The following is a 12,590-nucleotide window of genomic DNA, read 5'->3' as shown; positions in this document are numbered from 1 at the left end:
TTATAGGATACCTTGCCACAAGTATTATATTATTGAAAGTGATATTTAGAGCAATACCTGTCACTTGCCTTTTGAGATTGTGAAAAGGTAGAGATATTTCATGGGATCACATTTTAAAGAACTGGTCATCTTTCTGGATACACTTGAGTGCTTATGTGACCTGGGTACCATATTGGTGTTATTTTGTTAGCTGGAATTCCAAAGCATCTTGGATATGAGCATGCGGTAGTGTTGGTAGGATGGTAACTCCTACAACATCCTGTTGCTTCGTAATGTTCTGAGTACAGGGAATGTGCCTTCAGGCCCTGTGCTGATCAGATGGCAGAGATGGGATAGTCATGGTAGTACGGTGGTGGTGGTGGTGGGTGTGTTCAATGAATGAGAGAGGGAGAACAAGAAACCTCCAAAGGTCTTAATGCTGCCACAAGGGATGAATTTGTTGTTCACATATCAGGAGGTTAAAGGCAATTAGATAAACTATAAAGAAAAGACATTCCACGAAAAACAACAGATGTTGGCAAAGATGCGGAGAAAAGTGAATGCTTGTACGCTGTTGATGGGAATGTAAATTAGTACAACCTTTATGGAAAACAGTATAGAGATTTCTCAAAGAACTAAAAACAGAACTACCATTCCATCCAGCAAAACCACTGTGGGTAAATACCCAAAGGGAAATAAATCATATCAAAATGACGCCTGCACCCATATGCTCCTTACAGCACTGTTCACAATAGCAAAGTCATGGATCAATCTAAGTGTCCATTAATTGAGGATTGGATAAAGAAAATGTGGTACATGTACACCATGGAATACTACTCAGCCCTAGAAAAGGATGAAATAATGTATTTTGTAGCCACGTGGGATGGAGCTGGAGGCCATTGTTATTTTTTGTTTTTTTAGGTTTTTTTTTTTTTTTTTTTTAGATGGAATCTCACTCTGTCACCCAGGCTGAAGTGCGGTGGCATGATCTTGGCTCATTGCAACCTCCGTTTCCCAGATTCACGTGATTCTCCTGCCTCAGTCTCCCAAGTAGCTGGGATTACAGGCACCTGCCACCAAGCCCGGCTAATTTTTGTATTTTTAGTAGAGATAGGGTTTCACCATGTTGGCCAGGCTGGTCTTAAACTCCTGACTTCAGGTGATCGATCCACCTACCTCGGCCTCCCAAAGTACAGGATTTCAGGCATGAGCCACCATGCCTGTCCTGGAGGCCATTGTTCTAGCAGAAATAACTCAGAAACAGAAAGTGAAATACTGCATGATCTTTTTTTTTTTTTTTTCTTTTGAGATGGAGTCTCACTCTCTTGCCCAGGCTGGAGTGCAGTGACGCGATCTCAGCTCACTGCAACCTCTGCCTCCTGGGTTCACACCATTCTCCAGCCTCCTGAGTAGCTGGGACTACAGGTGCCCGCCACCATGACCAGCTAATTTTTTTTTTTTTTGAATTTTTAGTAGAGACGGGGTTTCAACATGTTAGGCAGTCTGGTCTCTATCTCCTGACCTCATGATCTGCCTGCCTCGGCCTTCCAAAGTGCTAGGATTACAGACTTGAGCCACTGTGCCTGGCCTTGCATGTTCTTATAAGAGGGAGCTAAACAATGGGTGCATATGGACATACAGAGTGGAAAAACAGACATTGGAGACTCTAGAAGGTGAGAGAGTGGGAAGGGGGATGAGGGCTGAAGAATTACCTGTTGGGTACATTGTTCTTTATTCAGGTGATGGATATGCTACACGCCCAGACTTCACTATGACGAAATATATGCATGTAAGGAATCTGTACTTGTACCCCCTAAATGTATACAAAAGAAAAAAAAGAAGAAGAAAAAAGAAAAGAGATTCCAGAAGTAGAGGGTGGGAAGACTGAGAAACTGGTCAGTTTGGGGTCTTCTCTGCTCTGTTGTTGAGAAGCTGAGCACCAAGGCTGGGGCCCGGTGCTGAGCTGAGTGGCTGCAGGCAAGGGGAGGCTGGGAGGCATGGCCGGGGAATCGCTCCGGACGCTCCCAGGGGAGATGTGGAGGTAGAAGCCAGTCTGCCGACTCCCTTCCCAGGTGAACATCTGTGGGAACCAGGCCAGCCTGGCTAAGACTGTTCTGAGAAACGTTTGTGCTTTCACACAGGCTGCCCCTTGCATTGTGGGGCAGGTGCAAAGTGCAAATGGAGATGATATATCATACGTCTAAATGTCTAAAAATTAGAATTCTAGGCCAGGCGTGGTGGTTCATTCCTGTAATCCCAGCACTTTGGGAGGGCAAGGTGGGCAGATCACCTGAGGTTAGGAGTTTGAGACCAGCCTGGACAACATGGTGAAACACTGTCTCTAGTAAAAATACAAAAATTAGTCGGGCCTGGTGGCGTGCACCAGTAGTCCCAGCAACTTGGGAAACTGAAGTGGGAGAGTCGTTTGAACCCGGGAGGCGGAGGTTGCAGTGAGCCAGGATCGCACCATTGCACTCTAGCTGGGGCAACAGAGTGAGACTTCATCTCAAAAAAAAAAAAAGAAAGAAAAATTAGAATTGTAGCTGGGCTGGTGGCTCACGCGTATAATCCCAGCACTTTGGGAGGCTGAGGTGGGAGGACCACTTGAGCCCAAGAGTTCCAGACCAGCCTGGGCAGCATGGCCAGACCCTGCCTCTACAAAAACTTATTTATTTATTTATTTTTTGTCAAACAGGGTATTGCTCTGTCGCCCAGAGTGGACTGCAGTGATGCAGTCACGGCTCACTGCAGCGTTGAGCTCCTAGACTCAAGCAATCCTCTCACCTCAGCCTCCCGAGTAGCTGGGACTGAAAGTGTGCACCACCACGTCGGCTAATTTTTTTTTTAATTTTTTTTTTATTTTTTCAAGATGGAGTCTCGCTCTGTCACCCAGGCTGTAGTCCAGTGGTGCAATCTTGTCTCACTGCAACCTCTGCCTCCTAGGCTCAAGCAACTCTCCTGCCTTAGCCTCCCAAGTAGCTGGGATTATAGGCGTGTGCTACCATGCCCAGTTAATTTTTGTATTTTTAGAAGAGGCAGTGTTTCACTATGTTGGCCAGGCTGGTCTTGAACTCCTGACCTCAAGTGATCTGCCCACTTTGGTCTCCCAGAGTGCTGGGATAATGGCTGTGAGCCACCACACCTGGCCCGTGCCAGCTAGGTAAAGCAAATTTTTTTTAGGGACAAAATTTTACCTTGTTGCCCAGGATGGTCTTGGACTCCTGGGCTCAAGCAATCTGCCTGCCTTAGTCTCCCAAAGTGATGGGATTATAGGTGTGAGCCACTGTGCCTGGCCCAAACAATTATTTTTATTTTATTTATTTATTTATTTTGAGATGGAGTTTCATTCTGTTGCCCAGGTTGGAGTGCAGTGGCGTGATCTCGGCTCACTACAACCTCCACCTCCTGGGTTCAAGTGATTTTCCTGCCTCAGCCTCCTGAGTATCTAGGACTACAGGTGCACACCACCACGCTAGGCTATTTTTTAAAATTATTTTTTATTAGAGATGGGGTTTCACCATGTTGGCCAGGTTGGTCTTCAGCTCCTGATTTCAAGTGATCCACCAGCCTTGGCCTTCCAAAGAGCTGGGATTACAGGCGCGAGGCACCCCAACTGGCCTAAAAATTTTTTTAAAAATTAGCCAGGCATGGTGATACATGCCTTTGGTCTTGGCTACTTGGGAGGCTGAGGTGGGAGGATACTTTGATCCTGGCAATGTGCCAAGTCTTCACCTGCACTCTTGCAGACACCTCAGCTTGTGTATCCACACCTGCCCTCAAAACAGCCACCTTGGCCGAGCGTAGTGGCTGACAAAGCCATGAGAATCACTTGAACCTGGGAGGCAGCGGTTGCAGTGAGCTGAAATCGTGCCACCGCACTCCAGCCTGAGCGACAGCGCCAGACTCAATCTCAAACAAAGCAAAACAAAACCCAGTCACCTCTTAGTCTAGGGAAAACATACACCCACATGGCAATATAATGCCCCTCAGGATACAGCATGCAGGAAAGAGAGGCCTACCCTGGAAACAAACTGGAGGCTGTTTGGGCATGGAATTCTGGAGGTTTTGGGGACTGGGACATGGATTAGAGTCAGGGGCCAAATCTGGCCCTTCACTTGATTTTTGTAAATAAAACTTTATTGGAATATAGCCATGCTAATTCATTTATGTATTATCTTTAGCTGCTTTCAGGCTACAATGGCAAAGTCAAATTGTGACACAGACCATGTGGCCTGCAAATCCTAAAATATTCACTCTCTGGTCCTTTAGAGAAAAAATTTGCCAACCTGTCCTCCAGAACGTGGCAGTGGGCAGGCTCCAATGGGCTTGACCCCTTGGCTGTGAACTTGAGAGCAAGGCTGGGGGAGGGTATCAGAGTGGACTTCCCTAAAGTGGGGGAAGCCCCAGCCCAGAATCTGACCATGAGGAAACATCAGACAAAGCGAAATTGAAGACATTCTACTAAAACAATAGGCTTGTTCTCTTCAAAATGTCCATGTCATGAAAGGAAAAACAAAAAAAAGTTAAAGAAGCATTCCAAATTAAAGAAGACAAAAGAGGCCCTGGCGCAGTGGCTCACGCCTGTAATCCCAATACTTTGGGAGGCTGAGGCCAGCAGATCACTTGAGGTCAGGAGTTCGGGACCAGCCTGGCCAACATTGCAAAACCGTGTCTCTACCAAAAATACAAAAATTAGCTGGGTGTGGTGACAGGTACCTGTAATTCCAGCTACTTGGGAGGCTGAGGCACGAGAATAACTTCAACCTAGGAGGCAGAGGCTGCAGTGAGCAGAGATCAGGCCACTGCACTCCAGCCTGGGAGACAGAGTGAGACTCCATCTCAAAAGAAAAGAAAAGAAAAAGCATTTTGGCTGATATAACTGATGCAATCCCCACTAGTGGTCTTCTTAGGCTTATTCAAACTCACGAGATGACCACGAGTCACATTCAGAGTATTTAGAAGGATGAAGCGCGGGGGCCCCAGCTGTCACGAAGGCAGCTTCCTTCAGATAGTCATTCCTCAAATCTAGTGTCCTTGGTGCAGTTCACTCAGTAGATACAACGAGACAGGCGAGATCTACATTGGGCCTTTAGGAGAGCTGCCCTAAATGCTGGATTCATTGATGATTTTGAGACAGGGTCTCACTCTGTCACCCAGGCCGGAGTGCAGTGACACAATAGTGGCTCATCGCAGCTTCTAACTCCTGGACTCAAGCGCTTCTCCTGCCTCAGCCTCCAAAGTAGCTGGAACCTCAAGTGCATGCCTCCATACCTGGCTAATTAATTTTTTTTTTTTTTGTAGAGATGGAGTCTCACTATGTTCCCATGTTGGCCTTGAACTCCTGGGCTCAAACAAGTCTCCTACCTCAACCTCCCAAAGTGCTGGGATTATAGCCACGAACCACTGCTTTCAGCATTCCTGATTTAAAAGCCCTGTGCCCCAAAGGAGACAACCCCATAACCATTCCATAAACATAGCTTCCAGGGTCTCTGCAAGGGACATGCCCAGTTACAAGAATTCCACACTTAGAAAGCAAAAACTGGTATAAACACCACATATAACTACCCGGTGATTCCAGGTACCAGGTACCAATGATCATTTTGACTCTAAGCAATAGTTGCCTAGCAATGTAGTCGACACATACTTTCAGGGAAATAACCCTAAGGTTAGATTCTCATGCAGAAGCATTTTGTTAAACTTTTGCCAATGGTGTACCTCCAAGACTTTGGTTAACACCTTTGACAAAAAAGGACAAGTTCAGGCTGGGTGCGGTAGCTCACACCTGTAATCCCAGCACTTTGGGAGGCTGAGGCAGGAGGATTGCCTGAGCCCAAGAGTTCAAAACCAGCCTGGGCAACATGATGAGACCCTGTCTCTACAAAAAAATTAGCCAGGCGTGGTGGTGTGCGCCTGTAGTCCCAGATACTGGAGAGGCTGAGGCAGGAGAACTGCTTGAGCCCAGGAGTTTGAGGCTGCAGTGAGCTATGATCACACCACCGCGCTTCAGCCTGGGTTCCACAATGAGACTGTCTCAGAAAAACAACAACAACAACAACAACAACAAAAAACAAGTTAGTACTTTCGGTGATCACCAGGATTTGTATTTTATTTCTATTTCTATTCCCCAGTGGGATGTCATCCCATATGCTAGGCAACTGAAACAGTTTTAGACAACCGAATTAGTCTTTATTATGCATGCGATACTCCTTTTATTCCGTGAATTCTAAACATTTTCCTTCCTTCCTCCCTTCCTTCCTCCCTCCCTCCCTCCCTCCCTCCCTCCCTCCCTTCCTTCCTTCCTTCCTTCCTTCCTTCCTTCCTTCCTTCCTTCCTTCCTTCCTCTCTCCCTTCCCCTCCCCTCCCCTCCACTTCCTTTCCCTTCCCTTCCCTTTCTGATGGAGTCTTGTTCTGTCACCCAGGCTGCAGTGCAGTGGTGCGACCTCCGCTCACTGCAATCTCCTTCTCACTTCAAGTGATTCTCATGTCTCAGTCTCCTGAGTAGGTGGGATAACAGGCATGTGCCACCACATCCAGCTTTTTATTTATTTATTTATTTATTTATTTATTTATTTATTTATTTATTAAAGTAGAGACAGGGTTTCTTTATATTGGCCAGGCTGGTCTCAAACTCCTGGTCTCAAGTGATCCACCTGCCTTGGCCTCCCAAAGTGCTGGGATTACAGGTGTGAGCCACTGTGCCCGGCATATGTGTGTGTGTATATATATATATATATTTTCTGGCCTAGATATTTTACATAAACGATATCCCATGATAGTTTTTAACAAAACCAACTTACTACAGTGAAAGTTGTTTAAGCATTTTATAAAAAGTATATTTTCCCCCTGTCTGCCATATGTAAATGAAGGGTTTTATCCAGTCTTAAAGTATGACTTAGACCTTTAAAATAAACAATTATTTATGACTGCTTAAAAAAATCTCCTGTCACTTTAGAAAATGTCCACATTCCTATGAATTTTCACTAGATGGCGGCAGAGGACACTGGTCCGACTCCAATGCAGGGTTCAGTTGACTGGTGCACCCTCAGCCCATAGCTTTTCAGACTCACGGATGCTGTTTAGGTTACCCCTTCCACACTCGGAGAGCTTTCTTTAACGTTTTAATGGGATTTCACCAAATCCTACTAATCTGTTGCCATTGTAGCCCTGCCTGTCTGCTTTAGCTCTATACGGTCTTGGGGGTTCCCAAACGTTTCTCCCTCATAAATTGGAGTTTGGAGGGGTTGGAGTGAATCTGGCAGTTCCCCTGCTTTGTCAAGTGGCAGTCCCATCCCAAGAACGGGGTCTGCAGGATCATTCCATTGTCTTCACCTTCCATCTCCAACACCCATCCCAGCCAGACATGAATCCGTCCCCACAGCCCGGCCACAGGTAGGTTTCTACCTGGATCCTCTTCATGAACACTGAGCAGTTTCTCCTCTTAATATGAATTTGGTTTCATTTCAACCCACATCTGCTCCCCATCATGGGCTGGAGAGCTTTCCATGCCAGGAGCTGGGTAGATGGACGCTGTTACCTAGGCATTCAAAGCCTCGTCTACATTTCCTTCCTTATCCCTGTCATCTCATAGTTCCTTGGCCAAATGAAATGTAGGGACTGAAAGTCTAGTTTACTGTTGCCACCACTCTGCAATGCCCACCGGTGTCTTCTTATATTCAACTAAACACTGATTCACGGGCCGGGTGCAGCGGCTCACACCTGTAATTCCAGAACTGTGGGAGGCCGAGGTGGGCGGATCACTTGAGGTCGGGAGTTTGAAACCAGCCTGGCCAACATGGTGAAACCTCATCTCTACTAACAAACAAACAAACAAACAAACAAACAAACAAAAATTAGCCAGGTGTGATGTCGTGCACTTGTAGTCCCAGCTACTTGGGAGGGTGAGGCAGGAGAATAGCTTGAACTCAGGAGGTGGAAGTTGCAGTTAGCCAAGATCTTGCCACTGCACTCCAGCCTGGGTGACGCAGCGAGACTCCATCTCAAAAGCAAAAACAGACAAAAAACATTGATTCAACTGGCCTGTTCAGAAGGACTCACGGCAGGAATCACACACACCAGCAAGGCAGAATCAGGCATTCCAGCAGCAGGAAGCTTTGTAGCAGTTAACTCAGCAGAGGGCTCAGGTACAAGAAGACAAGATCTGCATTGAGCAGGTGCATGAGCTGCGCCGACTTAAAAGCTTCATGCCCTCTAGCAAACGGTATCTTCAGTAACAATGCAATTGGAATTGCATTAAACCTGTATATCATTTTCAGGCTGATTGTCATCTCTACTGTGTTGAGTCTTATAGTCCATGAACATGGCATGTCTTTTCATTTATTCAAGTCTTGGATTTCTTTCACAAACATTTTGTATTTGTATGTACTATATCATCCTTTTTTTTTTAGATGGAATTTTGCTCTTGTTGCCCAGGCTGGAGTGCAGTGGCACGCTCTTGGCTCACTGCAACCTCCACCTCCCCGGTTCAAGCGGTTCTCCTGCCTCAGCCTCCGAAGTAGCTGGGATTACAGGTGCCTGCCACCACGCCCAGCTAAAGTTTTGTATTTTCAGTAAAAACGGGGTTTCACCACGTAGGCCAGGCTAGTCTCGAACTCCTGACCTCAGGTGAGCTGCCCAACCTCGGCCTCCCAAAGTGCTGGGATTACAGGTGTGAACCACTGTGCCTGGCTCATACTTTCAATTGTTGTTTTCAAATGTACTCCTTCTACTTATATAAAAAAGGTTAACTGGAAAGCAGCCTGAGGCAGGTCCTTTAGGAAGTATCCAGAAGGCATTATTATGATCACAGGAGGTGACAGCTCCATGCATGTTATTGTCCCTGAAGACCTTCTAGTGGGCTGAGATGTTAGGGTGGAAGACAATGATATTGATGATCTTGACCCTGTGTAGACCCGGGCTTATGTGTGTGTTTATGTTTTAGTTTTTAACAAAAAAGTTTAAAAAGTAAAAAAAAGGCCGGGCGCAGTGGCTCAAGCCTGTAATCCCAGCACTTTGGGAGGCCGAGACGGGCGGATCACTAGGTCAGGAGATCGAGACCATCCTGGCTAACACGGTGAAACCCCGTCTCTACTAAAAAATACAAAAAAAACTAGCCGGGCGAGGTGGCGGGCGCCTGTAGTCCCAGCTACTCAGGAGGCTGAGACAGGAGAATGGCCCGAACCCGGGAGGCGGAGCTTGCAGTGAGCTGAGATCTGGCCACTGCACTCCAGCCTGGGCGACAGAGCGAGACTCCGTCTCAAAAAAAAAAAAAAAAAAAAAAGAAAACTTTTTTTGCAGCTGTACAATATGTTAAGCTGTGTTACTACAAGAGTACAAAAGTCAAACATTAAAAAAGCTTATAAAGTTACAGAAAGCTAAAATTAATTTATTATGGAACAAATAAAAACATTAAAAAATAAATTCGGTGTTGCCTAAGTGTACAGTGCTTATAAAGTTGAGAGTAGTGTACAGTAATGTCTTAGGCCTTCACGTTCACTCACCACTCATTCACTCACTCATCTGGAGTAACTTTCAGTCCTACAAGCTCCATCACGGTAAGTGTCCTGCACAGATGTACCTTTTGAAAAATATTTTGTATTATATTTTTACTATACTTTTTCTATGTTTAGATACACAAACACTTAATTTTTTTTTTTTTTTAGATGGAGTGTCTCTCTGTTGCCCAGGCTGGAGTGCAGTGGCATAGATCTCGGCTCACTGCAATCTCTGCCTCCTGGCTTCAGGAGATTTTCCTGCCTCAGCCTCCTGAGTAGCTGGGATTACAGGCGCCCGCCATCACGCCCAGCTAATTTTTGTATTTTTAGTAGAGACAGGGTTTCACCATGTTGGTCAGGCTGGTCTTCAACGCCTGACCTCAAGCAATCCACCTGCCTTGTCCTCCCAAAGTGGGATTACAGGCATGAGCCACTGCACCTGGCCAATACCTACTACGGTGTAACAGTTGACCACAGTGTAACATGCTGTACAATTAATTTAGGGGCGTAGGAGTAATAGATGATACCATATAGTATAGGTGGGTAAAGGCCAGGCCATTTAGGTTTGTGTAAGTGCACTATGAGGTTTGCATAATAATGAAATCACCTAATGACACCTTCCTCAGAAAGTATACCCATCGTTAAGTGGCACAGGACTGTGTTCCATTGTGTGGATACAATCTATTTACTCATTCTATTGTTGATGGATGTTTGAGTTGTTTCCAGCTTTTAGCTATTATGAATAAAACTTCTATGAACATTATCATACATGTGTTTTGGTGGACACAGCACTCATGTTGGATCTATACTGAGAATGGAGTTGCTAGATCACAGAGTATGTTCAGCTTTGGTAGATGCCGTGTGTTTTCCATCATAGTGGCGTTGAGCATGTTGGTTTGTAGTGGTGTTGTGACAGGGAGCAGGACTCGACCCCGCAGGTGGAACTTGGACACTGGACCAAATTGAGGACTAGCTAAAACAGGGACTGAGTAGAAGCAGCTTTCCATAAGACACCCCTAGTGGTGTGCTCTGTCACTTTACCATTGCCATGGCACCACTCAGAAGTCATCAGCTCATTGCCATCGCTTTCCATGGCAATGACCTGATGGCCCAGAAGTTATCACGCTTTTTCTAATAATCTCTGAATAATCTGTCCCTTAATTTGCATATAATTAAAAGTGTGTATACGCGTGACTGCAGCACTGCCTCTGAGCTGCTCCTCTGGGCACACTGCCTGTGGGTGGCCCTGCTCTGCAAGGAGCGGCCCCTCTGCTGCTGTTATTCACGGCTGCTTCAAGAAAAGTTGCTAACACCATCAGCTTGCCCTTGAATTCTCTTCTGGGCAAAGCCAAGAACCTTCTTGGATTAAGCCCCAATTTTGGGGTCCACATGACCTGCAACAGCATCTCTGTCCTGGTTTTAATTTGCAAATGGACTAATGATGCTAAACACCTTTTCTTCTGCTTATTGGCCTGTGGCTATCCTCTTTGGTGAAGGTCAGGGCAAGCCTGTGCGCCTCCCCTCCTCTAAAAAAACTGGGCCTGGCTAATGCCTGTAATCCCAGCACTTTGGGAGGCTGAGGCGGGCAGACCACGAGGTCAGGAGATTGAGACCATCCTGGCTAACACGGTAAAACCTGTTTCTACTAAAAATACAAAAAATTAGCCGGGCGTCGTGGCACGAGCCTGTAGTCCCAGCTACTTGGGAGGCTGAGGCAGGAGAATCGCTTGAACCCAGGAGACAGAGGTTGCAGTGAGCCAAGATTGTGCCACTGCACTCCAGCCTGGGTGACAGAGTGAGACTCTTGTCTCAAAAAAAAAGAAAAGAAAAGAAAAAAAGAAAAATTGGTTGTCAGTCTTTTTCTTATCAATTTCTAGGGCTCTTTGATACATGTTTTACAATATGTTCTCCTGGCCTGTCACTTACGTTTTCACCTTCTTAATGGTGTTTTTTGAGGCACACACATTTTACTAATTAATGTACAACTGAAAGTTATTCTATAAATTATTGATCTTTCATGGTTACTGGCATCTGCATCCTGTTTAAGGAACCTTTGCCTATGCTTACACATTAACATGATCTGTTATATTTTCTTTAATAGTGTTCTTGGTTTGCCTTTCACATTGAGGTCGATGATGCTTCTCAAATTAAATTTTGTGTTTGGTGTTAGGTAGGGGTAAAGGTTGTGAAAGAAAAATAGAAACTCGAGACCCCAATTCACTATGCCATTCCATTCTGTGAGAGTACACAGAAAAAAAAATTCACTATGCAAAAAGGAGAAAAAATTAAGCTGAAAGCTGAATCAGGCAAGAACCTAACTTTCCTTTCGTTCCTAAGCAGAGAGCTGTGGATAAAAGGTTGAAGATCTCCACAGGTAGTTATGCTATGTTCACCTTATCTTATGTAAAGTGCTGATTTACTGAGCAGGAGACTAATAACATGATTGACTGTTCACTCCCCTATGCGCTCTTTTTCTTCTGCAACATGTGGATTTAGTAATGTAACCATTCCCTCCCGCCTGCTTTTTCCCTTTAAATACTGAAGCCTTTAAAGTCATCTTTGGAGAAATGCACAGACCTCTCTCAGGTCCTTGGAAAAATAAACTTCTAAATTGATGGAGACCTGTCTCAGATACTATTTGGTTTATAAGATTCACTTTTTTATATGAATATCTAATTGACCCACACTCATTTAGTGAAAAGACCACCCATCCCTCCATTGAATTGTATTGCAGGTTCAAACCAGTGCAATAGGCAAGAAAAAGAAATAAAAGGCATCCAGACCGGAAAGGAAGAAGAGAATGGTCTTTATTCACAGCTGACATGATTGTCTACATGGAACATCCTATGGAATGTATAAAAAGCTACTCTAATAAGTGAGTTTAGCAAATGTTCAGGATACAAGATCAACAGACAAAAATCAATTACGTTTCTATATATTGGCAAAAAACTAAAAATTTAAAATATATTTTAATTAAATTAAAAAATTTAAATAAGTTTTAAATTAAAAAATTAAAAATAGTCTGGACACAGTGGCTTATGCCTGTAATCCCATCACTCTGGGAGGCTGAGGCAGGAGGATTGCTTGTGGCCGGGAGTTTGAGGTGTCAGTGAGCTATGA

This window comes from Macaca nemestrina, chromosome 20 (assembly GCF_043159975.1).
Source record: "Macaca nemestrina isolate mMacNem1 chromosome 20, mMacNem.hap1, whole genome shotgun sequence".
In the NCBI taxonomy this organism is placed as follows: Eukaryota; Metazoa; Chordata; class Mammalia; order Primates; family Cercopithecidae; genus Macaca; species Macaca nemestrina.
The sequence above is the reverse complement of the archived record's forward strand: the minus strand, read 5'-3'. Positions refer to the sequence as shown.